The 15,670-nt window shown below is 42.1% G+C and overlaps 1 protein-coding gene across 1 annotated transcript in view; it reads right to left on the minus strand.

Annotated features, from left to right (window-relative positions):
- Positions 1-15,670, minus strand: part of VTA1 (vesicle trafficking 1) — a 307,826-nt gene that overhangs the window by 24,884 nt on the left and 267,272 nt on the right. The window lies entirely within an intron of this gene.

Below are 15,670 nucleotides of genomic sequence, written 5' to 3' on the forward strand. Positions count from 1 at the left end.
GGGGTGATCAACCCTTAAGACAGGCCTCTACCAGATCCTAAATTAAAAAAAACTCCAGAGTCATGAATATCCTTATAAAACTGTGAAAGCCCTCAAGATACATCAAGCTTGTTTCCACCCAAAGGGGAGAAGAGTAGGTCTCATGACGGGCACAATGCAGAGTAGACCTTAGAGTAATGAAGGCTGCCAATAACTAATCCAGGCATTTAAACTCTGTCCTATTTCCTGACCACAGTCTTTATCTGGTAAGAGCGTGAAAAGCGAAGGCCCCTTGACCTGGAAGACACAATTGTGTACCACTAAAGAGGTGAAGTACTGAACTTTAGAGCAGTGTATAGTACTCTTTAGGTAGAGTCAGCACAAATTACAGCCACCATAAGAAGTGCCAAACCAAGACCTTCCTGCAGCCAGTTTTGGAAAATGCATGTGCAGGGGCACCATGATTCCAATTTTCAAATATCCAATATGGTCTTCCCTTCAAGTTCCCCCTCAAATACTCCAACTCCATTCTTGGAATACTACTATTCCAGGTTTAGGAGCGAACAACGCCCATAAAACACCTTCATGTACTCCGGGTTACAGAATTCCTGAAGAAAATATCTTAGCCTTGTGCCGTAAACAGACGAGACAAACAAGGCTGATGAACAGGGAAGAGCAATCCACACTGCCCACATCAAGGGAATGAAGAATAGCATCCTCTTGAAAGGAAGGGTATGAACACAAATTACACAGAATAATATCTTGTTTCAAATGAACATTAATAATCATATTATGAGAGGAATGGGGAATAACCCATGAAGGACTCTTAGCTCAGTAATGCATTGTTCATAGATAACAGTCTTTAAAATCTCTTTATCTTGCAACAGCAGACAAAACCAGTGCCAGATTCCAAGTTGAGAATGAAGAACAAACTCTTGAAAGGGTCATATCAGAACAAGTAATAAGCTGAGAAGCAGTGAATTTCTTCTCACCATTTTTATCCCAGGGAGAGCGAAAGCCTAATACAGCAGCTAACTGCACTCTCGAAGACGATCAACAACAAGCAATAAAAAGACATCCTTTAAAACAAATTTACCATTTTCCAAGCTATAGTAATTCAAAACGCTGATGTGCTCCTTTGAGCCCCTGGGCCATGAACAGAGTCACTCACTGGCAACAGGCCATAAAAGATGCCTAACACTAGCACGTCTAGAATGGTTATGGATGTGGCTACTTCTCAGGACTGAACACAGCACTGTAAACAATGATCATCAGTTTCCACAAAAACTTCAGGCAGTGGGCCACCTGGCTCATAAAATTGGACTAGCTAGGGAGTGACGGAAAAAGGATCCACTCTGGCTCATGATCCACCTGTCAAAGAGTGGAGAAACAAGACATGCAAAAGATATGGTGGCCTATCATTACAATCAATGCCCTTTTATCAGATATATGTCAAGAATCTAAGAATAAATTGTAAGAAAGCAACAATGAATAGAAGGCCCTGTGGCAGAGCTGTAGAAAGATGTGTGACCTAATACAGTACATCTTAGATGAGAAGAAAACACATTTTAGGTAGTGTCAGGTAGGTTACCTTGATATTGTATTTCCCTGCAATGTAATTCACTCAGAAGGATTGATGATTCATATCTGCTGACAGACCCAACTGCCAAGACAATATGTTGCTTCACTTTTCCAGTTACATATATGTCTACAAGTTCGAGCATGCATTTCATTTCACAACACTATCTGTAAAGTGAGCAGAGTTTTCAGCTCAAAGTATCACATGTGACGCTGAAGGGTCGTCCTGGCTCTGGTGGCACACAAAAGCCAGAGACAAAAGGCAAGATATACCCTGTGGTAACCATTATAGTACCATTGAGGCTGCAAAAAAGCAAGACTTTAGAAACACTTCCACCTGCGTAAGTTCAACCAAGCATTGTCAAAACACTGGATATTTCATTGGTTTCTGGTTTAGAAGAGTGGTGTGCGAATTCTAGGGTCAGCATCCCATCTGCTGCAGGCAAGCTGGACCTTGCTTGTGTGCACAGATCTACTATCTGGCTCCAAGTGCCTTGTAGAAGTACTATTTTCTTTAAAAACAAAAAGAAAGAATGAAAAGGCAAATAGGAGTAAGAACGAGCTTGGAGCAAGCAACTCATAAAAAAACTAGATTCGGGTTCAGACTTTTCAAATGTAGAACCATCTTCATTTTTGATGGATCTGGAAATATTGCTAGTGAAGTGCCCACACCTATGCGTATCTCACTGTTTGGTCTTCAATGAGTATAGATCAATTGGAGATGCTGATTACATAGGTCTTTTCACAGCACCTTTAGTCAAAAGAGTACTGTAGAAAAATACATAACAAAACATAACACACGGGGAAGGTGTTTATGCGGTACTTTAATGTGATGTACACTGTTGGAATAAAGTATACATGAAATGTGTGTTCATGATAGTCTTAGCAACTGTGTTGTTTGTGCTTATGTGCAGCTTAGCCAAGAACCATTGAGCTAACATACATTGAGATATATGTACTTTCAGGAGGGCATATCAACTCTGTCCAAGACATACTACTTTGTCCAAGATGGGTGATGCCCCAAATTGTGCACAAGCAAGAGTTCATATACACTAGATTCACTATCTTTTTGGGAGGCCGTGCCCTTCACGTGCAAATAAAAGGCACAATAGGTAGGGCCAGTAACTTACATCACTGAAGTGTGCAGAATAAGAAGTCCTTATACAGTGATCACTTAATGGGACTCTGAGGGTGTAAGCTCTGCACAGCCTGGTACTGCTTGCTTTTTTACAGGGTTACCTATGGTTGTCTGTCTTTAAATTGTCATTAACCTAATTAAATTCAAACCGTCTTTAATGCACACAAAATGTAGCCTTCACTAAGTGGACAAAGGGGGTATAGATTGCTAATATAATGAAAGATATTGACTATTTTCTCCTCCTTGTCTGATGATAATTTCAGGTTCCCTTCAGTGCTCCCAATGTTGCGGCACTAGTTGAACCATGAATCAAAACTACATTTGGTGACTACTTGAAAGTTTCAGGTAATCTAACTAATAGTAGGTTCTGATGAAAGCCATGGACCCAGAGTGGCCGTGTTAGGCAGAGACATGTCAATCGTAATTTTAGTTGTATAGGATTAATTGTTGATCCTCACAACACTACCTGCTTTTAATCTTATCCTTATCCTTTTTATGGACACAAATAAAAAGATATTAAGGATATGAGGTAATTTTACCTCACATTTGTTCACTTGACTTCTCACTGAGATACCCTTCAGTAATCATTCACTGGGATTACACAACACTGAAGTGAGTGGAGACTCCTTGATGATGCTACCCATGCAATCACCCCACGGTGGCAACATTGACCGTTGAGGATAGAATATGTGGTTGAGGGTCTGTTGAGAAAGATCTCAGAATCCCCGGAATGATATGGTATGAGGGTTCACTTCTTTTAGTTATTGGTGTTAAGACACTGGAGTGTGGCATCCAGACGACATTATGTACCCCTTTGGTCAATGTCTGTGAAGAGATAATTGTACCTCAAATTGCACATTTGATAAAGAAAAATGTGAACAAATGTAAACGATATGTGAAGTCAGAAAGTATGTACTCCTGTCTCTGTTGCAATTCCTAAGTAGAGATGTAAGGCACTAAAAAATGTTTTTTCCTTCTCACTGGGGCTTTTGTCTAAATCGCAGTTTGAGGAATCCACTCTTTGAGCTGCTGGAGACCTATCCCTCGGATACCTGCTGTCTATGAAGATATGGCAGAGCAGAAGGGAAGGGACCGGGAGTGTTGGTAGGGGTTGTAGTGGTGTCGTTGGTGCCCACTGTTGAGCCATATGATTTTGTGCTTTCTATCTACTTAGCATTACTTGTGATTCTTACAGTCAGGTTGAAAAGGTAGGGATATCCTCCTGCCCCAATGCCACCTTTCAATGCTGTTAAGTATCTTGAAGCAGCTCAGTATCCGTATCATCCAGTTTGGCCTCAGGAATAGTTGAATATGTGCACAGTACCAGAATTAAGAATACTGGTAATGGCTTGGTGGAGAAAGCTAGAATGAATTTATGCTCAGACTGCAGCATGCAGTGGGTATTTGGAGCCTGGGAACACCAAGACATAGACTTTGAGGTGAGACTATAGAACCTGAAGCTGCGTTAGTACAATCAGTTACTTCAGAGTTGTTCTCCGGTTCAGAATTCTTATAAGCTGCAGAGCACCCCAAAAATAACCAAAGTGTAGGACAAAGAGGTAGCCTAATACCAGGACTTCCATCTTTATACAACACAAGAGGTCCTGAAATGGCCTGCACACTTTTGGAATTAAGTACTTTTTAGACAAAGCAGCTGAGTCTATATGAGTCCGATGTCTGTGATACAGGCACAGAATACAGTGTCAGACTCATCATGGGTCTAGAATGTCTCACATTCAACAACAACTGTATGGATTAGCAAGTACAAACGTTGATCTTTTTCCCTTGACAACTGCTTGCTGGGTGAAACCAATCACCCCCCGCTCCCTAAGTTTGGCACGGATATTGGTTCATCACGCTCTTCAAAGGGTGGTAGTTCACCTGCATCATCCAGAAAACTATGGAGAATGTGCTGATGTTTTCAACAAAACAGCAGATGAAAGGCAACCACTGATTTCCATAAGCGGCTAAAAGTCCATGCAGGTGGTTTTATGCACTGCTTAAGTTGAAGATCATACATGTGTGATTCACATCAATTGGATGAATTTGACGCTCCAAGTGTCCTGCAGGAATTCTATTTTTTGTTCTTAGGAGAAATTACATCCTCCTGACTAGAGAGCAACAAGCAATATCACACTGAAATACTGGCATCCACAACCAATTATTGGGGTTCTATTAGACCAACTACGCCCTGCCACAATTTCTACGAAATGGGTTCTTGTGGACTAATCTCTAGGATTAGTATGGAAGTGGAAAGAAGAAGAAAACTTCCTTCTGTAAGAAATACTGTCTTCCTGAGTTCAGGCCAATGGTGTTTGGACTTAGCAATTCCGTGACAGGATTTCCTCACTTTGTGAACAAGGCAGGTGGATTGACCTCTTCTTAGTGGTGTGTGTTTCACCGAGGGGAGTGGGGTAGGGGAGTATTGGATCAGGAATGTTAAGTTGTTGCTTAACAGTCTGTGTGGGCATATTTTGTATACCAAATTAGAAAAAAAGGCACTCTCACGTTTATACCATTTAATTTCTGGGTTGCATTAATTTCATGCTTCCTGTGTTATATTCTTGAGGTTTGACCCTCAAAAGATGAAGGCTAGCTGAGGACGGCCTATTTTGGCAACTGTGAAGGTTGCGCCAAACTTAATCAGCTTCACCAAATTGTGTAGGTGGTTTATCTCTCAGTTTTAGGACCGCAGTTCTTCTCAGATAACCCTAAACTGTGCTGATGTGTCTTAAAATAGTAAATTGAAGCCGAAGCATCCTATGACAGTGTGAAGCACAGTTTCACCTCCATGGTAATGGAGTAATTGCACATTGTAATTTTATTGAGCTACAAACAGCAAAGTTTATTAGTGATCAACAGGATCATTACCAGGTCTGTATCTTTGTTCAGGACTGTGCACCTTGTGCTCCATAGGTATATTGCTTGTCATACCCACTGTGCAACATCCATGACACACACTGCCTCTCACTAATTAAAAATTTGAAGACCGAATTGCAATAATAAAACATTTGAAGACCGAATTTAAGAAGAAAAATATACAAATAAAATTAGACGGCCAAGAAAACGCCTGGGCCAAATTGCTATATTCCATCTCGTCCCGAAATTAAAGCACCTTTTGGACTTTGGTTGGTCAAGCCTCAGGATCGTATCAGTGGCCAGATGACCTGTTTTAATCAAATGATAAGTGTGAAACACATATAAAGTCCATATATAAATCAACTATTAACTGTTTATTCGAATTTCCAAGAGATTTTACAACATATCTTGACATCACCAAGGAGGAAATATCAAAATGAATAAGAATCTCTAGCTCATCTTAAGTGGCCGGCCCAAATGGTATACCGATGGATCTGGTAAAATTAAATGACTCCTTATGGAGTACACTTTTGGAACAGTTATTTCCTCATGTAACTAAGTCTGGACAAGTTCCATCCTCTTCAAAAGGTGCAGTAGCCCATCCAATTTACAAGAGGGGCCCTAAGCAAGATCCAACCAGCTGCAGATTATTAGCACTTCTAGACTGCTACGGGAAGCTACCTGCCAAGCACCTATTAAATAACTGAAGAACTGGGCCAATGATCAGTTGTCAGTACCACCAATACAAAATGTATTTCGTACTGGTTGCTCAACTGTTGACAACATTACGGCTTTGAATTTACTTGCAAAAAAAATATTCAATAAAGAAATCAACGATAGACGCCGGTTTTGTGGATTACTCAACCGCATTTGATAACGTGAATCGGCAAAGGTTATGGGCTAAGACCCGGAAGTGGAAAATCAATCCTTGTTTGACGCATTTTCTTGCAGAATTACATACTGACACATGGTTGCAGGTAAAGCTGGCTACTGACAATAACTTGACATCTAAATTCTGTACTGAGAATGGGCTCAAACAAGGTTGCATTCTGGCCCCCTTACTATTTTCATTGTACATTGCCAATATAACTGAGCTGTTGGAGTCAGATCAGGGCTTTCCATCTAAGTTGGGAGGTATGAAAATATCATATTTAGCCTATGCCGACGATTTGATAATATTGTCACAAACCCCAAAAGGCCTTCAACATCAACTAGGCCATTTGAATTAATTAAATGTGGAGAACGGATTAATTGCTAATTGGTCAAAAACAAAAATCATGATTTTTGGGAAGAAACCTAAACTTGTGATGTGGGTTGTAGGAGGTGCTATGATCCAAATAGTCAATCAATACGATTATCTGTGATGTGACATTTGACAGTAAGATATCATGGTCTAACCATCTAGCCATTAGAAAGCTCAAGTCAACCAGGATCAGCAAATCTGTCATAAGATTTGAAAACATGTTTGGTGGGAAGGCAATCAAGCCATCATTGAAAGCATTACATATGAAACTCATTCCATATCTGTTACATACCTCTCCTGTGCTAAATCACAAGATCATTGTCAATCTTGACAACATTTTTATGCAATGTGTTCGTAATCCCCTTCATCTCCACATAGCCACTCCTCGTTGTGTCATCAGACTAGAATTAAGTCTAAAATCGCTAATATCACTTCATCACAGAAGTACTTGGAACTATTTCTGTGACTGTGAAAGAGCAGATCCCTAATCACTAACATTCGTAATCCATCAGAAAATAAGAACAATTATATATAAGGATTTAGAGGTGCATTTTTACCCTCAAATGTAGAAATCTACAATCTACCTCACCTTGAGTTGTGGTAAAATTAAATCAATCGGCCCGGAAAAATGTATTCTGTGGAACTTTTACTCTTAGACAGAGGGACTCTGATTTAGCCCAGGCTAAAGGATATAATCACATGGATTTAGTCTTCGATACCTTTTCCTTGCAGAGCCAAGAGTATCTAGGATCAAATCTGCCTGGGTGTGTTAAAATGAAAATTTGAAGGTTCAGTTTATTTCATATTCGGATCTATGAATTTGAAGGGAAACGGAAACCAGTATTTAAAGACAAAATTGTTTGTCGACTTTGTGGGCTTACAACTGAATCCCTTCAGCATGTTTTATATATTTGTCCCTAACTCTTAGATTTAAGAGAAAAGTATTTGCGACCTGTGAGAAAGTAGCCTCTTTCTAACCTTGTTACCCCCACTTTTGGCCAGTTTGTGAGTGTATGTCAGGGTGTTTTCACTGTCTCACTGGGATCTTGCTAGCCAGGGCCCAGTGCTCATAGTGAAAACCCTATGTTTTCAGTATGTTTGTTATGTGTCACTGGGAACCTGCTAGTCAGGACCCCAGTGCTCATAAGTTTGTGACCTATAGGTATGTGTTCCCTGTGTGATGCCTAACTGTCTCACTGAGGCTCTGCTAACCAGAACCTCAGTGGTTATGCTCTCTCTTTACAAATTGTCACTAACAGGCTAGTGACCAATTTTACCAATTTACATTGTCTTACTGGAACACCCTTATAATTCCCTAGTATATGGTACTGAGGTAACCAGGGTATTGGGGTTCCAGGAGATCCTTATGGGCTGCAGCATTTCTTTTGCCACCCATAGGGAGCTCTGACAATTCTTACACAGGCCTGCCACTGCAGCCTGAGTGAAATAACGTCCACGTTATTTCACAGCCATTTTACACTACACTTAAGTAACTTATAAGTCACCTATATGTCTAACCTTTACCTGGTAAAGGTTAGGTGCAAAGTTACTTAGTGTGAGGGCACCCTGGCACTAGCCAAGGTGCCCCCACATTGTTCAGGGCCAATTCCCCGGACTTTGTGACTGCGGGGACACCATTACACGCGTGCACTACATATAGGTCACTACCTATATGTAGCTTCACAATGGTAACTCCGAATATGGCCATGTAACATGTCTATGATCATGGAATTGCCCCCTCTATGCCATCCTGGCATAGTTGGCACAATCCCATGATCCCAGTGGTCTGTAGCACAGACCCTGGTACTGCCAAACTGCCTTTCCCGGGGTTTCACTGCAGCTGCTGCTGCTGCCAACCCCTCAGACAGGCTTCTGCCCTCCTGGGGTCCAGCCAGGCCTGGCCCAGGATGGCAGAACAAAGGACTTCCTCTGAGAGAGGGTGTTACACCCTCTCCCTTTGGAAAATGGTGTGAAGGCAGGGGAGGAGTAGCCTCCCCCAGCCTCTGGAAATGCTTTCATGGGCACACATGGTGCCCATTTCTGCATAAGCCAGTCTACACCAGTTCAGGGACCCCTTAGCCCTGCTCTGGCGCGAAACTGGACAAAGGAAAGGGGAGTGACCACTCCCCTGACCTGTACCTCCCCTGGGAGGTGCCCAGAGCTCCTCCAGTGTGCTCCAGACCTCTGCCATCTTGAAAACAGAGGTGCTGCTGGCACACTGGACTGCTCTGAGTGGCCAGTGCCAGCAGTTGACGTCAGAGACTCCTTCTAATAGGCTTCTTCATGTGTTGCTAGCCTATCCTCTCTCCTGGGTAGCCAAACCCTCTTTTCTGGCTATTTAGGGTCTCTGTCTCTGGGGATTCCTTAGATAACGAATGCAAGAGCTCATCCGAGTTCCTCTGCATCTCTCTCTTCACCTTCTGCCAAGGAATCGACTGCTGACCGCGCTGGAAGCCTGCAAATCTGCAACAAAGTAGCAAAGACGACTACTGCAACTCTGTAACGCTGATCCTGCCGCCTTCTCGACTGCTTTCTTGGTGGTGCATGCTGTGGGGGTAGTCTGCCTCCTCTCTGCACTAGAAGCTCCGAAGAAATCTCCCGTGGGTCGACGGAATCGTCCCCCTGCAACCGCAGGCACCAAAGAACTGCATCACCGGTACCCTGGGTCTCCTCTCAGCACGACGAGCGAGGTCCCTTGAATCCAGCAACTCTGTCCAAGTGACTCCCACAGTCCAGTGACTCTTCAGTCCAAGTTTGGTGGAGGTAAGTCCTTGCCTCCCCACGCCAGACTGCATTGCTGGGAACCGCGACTTTTGCAGCTACTCCGGCCTCCGTGCACTTCCGGCGGAAATCCTTTGTGCACAGTCCAGCCTGGGTCCACGGCACTCTAACCTGCATTGCACGACCTCCTAAGTTGTCCTCCGGCGGCGTGGGACTCCTTTGTGCAACTTCGGGTGAGCACCGTTTCACTCCACTTCGTAGTGCCTGTTCCGGCACTTCTGCGGGTGCTGCCTGCTTCTGAGAGGGCTCCTTGTCTTGCTCGACGCCCCCTCTGTCCCCAGACACAATTGGCGACATCCTGGTCTCTCCTGGGCCACAGCAGCATCCAAAAACCCTAACCGCACGATTTGCAGCTAGCAAGGCTTGTTGGCGGTCTTTCTTCAGGAAAACATTTCTGCACGACTCTCCACGGCGTGGGGGATCCATCCTCCAAAGGGGAAGTCTCTAGCCCTTGTCGTTCCTGCAGAATCCTCAGCTTCTACTGTCCAGTAGCAGCTTCTTTGCATCCACAGCTGGCATTTCCTGGGCATCTGCCCATCTCCGACTTGCTTGTGACTTTTGGACTTGGTCCCCTTGTTCCACAGGTACCCTCGACTGGAAATCCATCGTTGTTGCATTGCTGGTTTGTGTCTTTCCTGCAGAATTCCCCTATCACGACTTCTATGTCCTTTGGGGAACTTTAGTGCACTTTGCACTCACTTTTCAGGGTCTTGGGGTGGGCTATTTTTCTAACCCTTACTATTTTCTAATAGTCCCAGCGACCCTCTACAAGGTCAAATAGGTTTGGGGTCCATTCGTGATTCGCATTCCACTTTTGGAGTATATGGTTTGTGTTGCCCCTATCCCTATGTGTCCCCATTGCATCCTATTGTAACTATACATTGTTTGCACTGTTTTCTAATACTATTACTGCATATTTTGGTATTGTGTACATATATCTTGTGTATATTTGCTATCCTCATACTGAGGGTACTCACTGAGATACTTTTGGCATATTGTCATAAAAATAAAGTACCTTTATTTTTAGTATATCTGTGTATTGTGTTTTCTTATGATATTGTGCATATGACACTAGTGGTACTGTAGGAGCTTCACTCGTCTCCTAGTTCAGCCTAAGCTGCTCTGCTAAGCTACCATTATCTATCAGCCTATGCTGCTAGACACCCTATACACTAATAAGGGATAACTGGGCCGGGTGCAAGGTGTAAGTACCCCTTGGTACTCACTACAAGCCAGTCCAGCCTCCTACACGATCTATTTTTAATAAGGCAAAATCAAGATCAACAGTGGAGGCGGTCAGATACTGTTTTAGTATTAGGGAAGATAGTGCAATAATAATGGTAATTACATTTTTAGACAAGGCTTATAAAGCGTTAAGTTCATGATCTTTGCACTTATTATATCCTGACCCGATACTATCTGTATTTAGATTTAAGCAAGTTGATTTTATATACTGATCTCAAATTAGGTTTTTACACATTTTGTGTATTTGCACAAACTTTTGTGTTTATGAAAAATGATCTCCTATAGATTCTTAGTATGCCAAATAGGACTAATTGTAGAAGATGTTTGAGATTTTGATACTATCACGGATATCTGTGCAATAATAAAAATAATATTATCAGACTAGTTTCGCAAAGCTTTAAACCTGTAATCAAAGTACATTATTTTTATATTTTGACTTGATTTTTTCTTTTTGTTTTAGGTAAATTACTTTCATGCACTGATCTCAAATCATATGTTTTGCACATCTGTGCACTACCCCAATATTTTATATTTAAGGAAAGTAATTGCTAGTGATTCTCATAAAGCTAAACTAAGATCTACTTGTAAGCTGCCTGATACCATGATAGTGTCAGGGGCAGCAGTGCAATAATAATGCCAATGACATTCTTAGACCAGGATTAGAATGCATTAATTTGTGATTTTAATATTTTGCCTTATATTTCAAATAGAAGTCTTCTGTATCCAGATCTAAGCGAACTGTTTTTTGTCTTGATTTAAATTATAATATAATTATAGAATGTTAAACGATCACCTGATACTTGGGTTGATTACAATGTTTTACGCCTCTTATTGTAATTTTTGATTCATACAATAAACATATTTACTACTACATGCTGTCTCTCCATTCCAAGGTATATCTACTCCTGATTAAGTGAATATTATTTAAAAAAATTGTGATAGATACCTTTGCCAAGATGGCAGATTAGATACATTGTATAGGGCACCTGACTGCACCTGCAGGGTTCCATACATAGTTGTGATCAATTTTGGGGTCACAATTACCGCCCATTTGTGAAGTAGTTAGAAATACGTCTGATCACCTGCTTCCCACCCAAAAACCTAAGGCTTCAAAGGTACATTAGGCCTTAGCATTATGGTAAATTCAGGGATCAACTAAAATAGATTATTGGAGTGTGGGTTTGCTCTTATTGAATTATTTCTTGGAGTTTTTGGTCCTCTGTTTTCTGCATTTTTTCCTATTCTTTTATCTCTTCTCATTGATTGAATCCCTGTAGGGTATGAATGGCTCTGCTATCAATGTACTCCGATGTTATACAAATCGCCTAAGTACATCACAACTGTCTCAGATCAGCTTGCAGTATTCCGATCAAGTAACTATGAAGGACATTGTAGCATCCCTTTCTATCCACCAGTGCAGCCTGCGTTCCAGCATGCAGCTGTGGGAAGACAAACGCTAAGGTACTTAAAAGTACAATTACAGGTCAAATTCCACATAATAAAAATTTGTATGCACCAAAAGATTATACTTATTTTATCTATATCAAATAGTGATATATAAAAACATACATGATTCTTTTGGAAAAGAGAATGGAAGGAGAAGTATTTAAAAAAAAAGTAAAGAGAACTACTAACTGTTGAGCACTTGGTGTTCTTAGCTTTTGCAGAACATCATCACACAATGATACGTAAAGGTTATTACACAGGCAAAGTGGCAAAAAAACATGGCAACATCAACCTAGCTCAAAATGTGACTTTCATTCTCACTGAGCAGCAGTCTTTATAGAAATAACCCCATACCTGATTCCATTCCTTATACTTCAAGGCTTTTAACTTCAAGGCCTGCATAGCCGACAGACTTGGGCTCAAACTCTAAATCAGTTCCCTAGGAGGTTAGGAGCAAGATTGAGAAGCATGAGGATGCACTTGTGCTTTCTCCGCAGTTTGAGAGTGATGGGAAGTGGCAAAGTCCTGGTTTGACTTCTTATGCTAATTCTTAGACTTACTGGACGGCCACAAATATCTGCCACTGGAATATGACCTTACTTTCGACTTCAACCAGTCACAGCGTGGAGAATTACAATGTTTGGCAAAATACAGTCATGGTCCTATGTGGCCTTCAGGTTGATCTGGGAGCATTCGTCGCAAGCTCTGGAATCATGTTCCGATCTAAGATACCAGAGGCATACTTTGTGGGGATCTGTCACAGGCATGTGTTTGCGATTGTGCATGAGGATTAAACCCTATTGTTTTGTGATATGACATATTCACCTGCACACTGAATTTAGTAATTTTGTTGTGGAAAAGTCTTGACAAAAGACTAAGGAGTGGCGTGAAGGTACAGAAAGAAAAGAACTGATGTCAGCATGCATGGGTTGTGCTCATATATGCAGATTTCTTGTCACTTCTAGAGCAAAACGAAGTTTGCACGAAGCCACAGGACACCACTTACTGCCACACAGGAGACGGATTTAACATTTCTGGATCCAGTCTGACCTTTGGGGAATATTCACAAGGTGAGAATTCTGTGGTAAAGTATTCATCAGAATTTTCTTTTTGGTCCATTCTTTTGAACCAGAAAGTAACATGAGTATATTCCTGTTTTATTCTGTCTCCACCATCGGTTTCTGAAGTAAGTTGCTCACTTCCTTTTGAAGCAAATCTTCAAGAAGATGAAAAAATTTCTTGGGTAATATGGTAGCTTCAGTGTAGTTGACCTTGAGTGCATATTAATTCCAAACAATATTCAAGACCCATTTGCCTTTTGTTATATTTTGTCCACCTTGCAAATGATTCCTGATACTTTCTCCCACCGGAGTGAGAAACAGAGAGGAGGGATGTAAAGTCTTATTGTTTTTGGGGGCGATTTTCTTGCAGCCACCAAAGACTACTGCCCTCCTTTGCCTTGCAAAGGCCTTCATTTATGGAAAGGTTGCCTTTGGTGGTGCTGTTCCTGCTGCAAATGTCATTGAAGAGTTTGAAACCTTTGTGGGAAATACCTCCTGTCTTAAGGCTTGTAGCATCTTCCCAAGACCTACTGCTTTTAAAGGGTCCATTTTGGATTTCATCCAGGCCATCATCACCTGCATGTGATCCCAATAGTGAACCACCCATTAATGAAAGGCTGAGGATCCTCTCTTGGTTTTCTGGTTTCAGCCCTGTAAGCCTGAACCAAGAAATGCATATGAAACAAATGCCATGGCAATATCCATGAGCAGATAGATCTAAGGAATCTGCTGCTGTGCTAATACCCTGGTTGAACACTAGTATTCCCTCCTGAAGGAACTCTTGGAAATCTTGCCTGTCATCTCTTGGCAGTTTTTCCATGAACTCTGGATAGAGTCCCTGATAGTACAAGTTACTTACCTTCAGTAACGATTTTTCTGGTAGAGACTATCTAACTGCAAATTCGTCACTTCAGAACATTCCCCCAAGTGTGAGACTAGAGTTACAAATTCTTGATAAGTACCTCTACGCAGTGTTAGGTGGTGTTTATGGCTTTGAGTCAACATGGTCCACTCCGGATGTGTAGTGTGTGGAATGTACAGAGGCGCCATCCATCAATGACATTTTAACATCAGTTTATTTTGTGACAATATCTAATCCAAAAAATGTGGAGTCATGTCAGAAGGATGTTGACCAGTGGGCATGATCTAATGGGATCTTTAAGGTTCAGAGTCAAGGTCCGAGAATGGGAAGGAGTGGAGGGTCAGTAAGGAATGTGCAGTTAGATAAACTCTACCAAAAACAGCATTACTGAAGGAAAATAACTTGTTCTTCTGATAGAGACTTCTAACTGCAGATTTCTCACCTTAGAATTGATTTCAAAGCAATACCTCTTTAGAGGAGGGTCTGCAAGATGACTCATACCAAAAAATCCCAAAGGACCGAATGGGCAAAATTCCTGTTCAACAGACCTGACTGTCCAGGCAATAATGTTTTGTGAACGTGTGGAGCGACACCATGTCGCAGGCTGTCAGATTTCCAGGAGAGGCACTTTGTGTGCCAATACAGTAGTAGCGCCATTGGCCCTTGTGGAATTAACCTACAAGCAGTCAGGAGGTTGCTTCCTAGCTAGTGCGTAGCAGATCTTAATGCAAAGCAAAATCCATTGAGAGATGCTCCTTTTCTGCACTGCCTTGCCTCTTTTTTTGCTTCGGCTAACCCAATGAAAAGCTGATCATCTATCCAGTGTTCCTTGGTGCGATCAATGTAAAAAGAGAGTGCTCTTTTTAGATCCAAACTGTGGAGTCTCTCCTCTTCCTAAAGGATGAGGTAGAGCAAAATAATTTTGGCAGCGTGATGTTCTGGCCAACATGGAAAGGAGTCGCCGCCTTTATCAGAAACAAGGCACAAGTCCTAAGAACCAATTTATCTGGATTAAAAACAGAGGGTGAACTGAAAGAGCTTAAAGCTCGCTGACCCTCCTGGCTAATGTAATGGTCACTAAGAAGACTGTCTTAATTATCAGCAGCCTTAGATGGCGGCCGTGCAGGGGTTCAAATGGGGAACACATGTGGTATGCTAGAACTAAACTGAGAACTCATTGGGGCATAACAAAATGGGTAGGGGAAACAAATGTAGCAAACCCTTGAGCACAGGGCCTCCTGGCACAGGGTCCACAACCCCACCCCACCCTGCTTGTTGCAGTATCACAGTGATGCTGTTTTCCATGAATTCCTCAACCACCCTCCCTTTCATGGATGGCCCGCAACTCCAATGGGTTTATGTGGAGCTGGGTTTTCACTGGAGCCCACAGTCCTCTGAACTCCACGTCTCCCAGGTTGCTACCCTGTCCTAAGGGCAAGGCATCGGTCACCACTGTTAGCTCCGGGAGGGAAAGTGAG

Source organism: Pleurodeles waltl, chromosome 5, assembly GCF_031143425.1.
Source record: "Pleurodeles waltl isolate 20211129_DDA chromosome 5, aPleWal1.hap1.20221129, whole genome shotgun sequence".
NCBI classification, from domain to species: Eukaryota; Metazoa; Chordata; class Amphibia; order Caudata; family Salamandridae; genus Pleurodeles; species Pleurodeles waltl.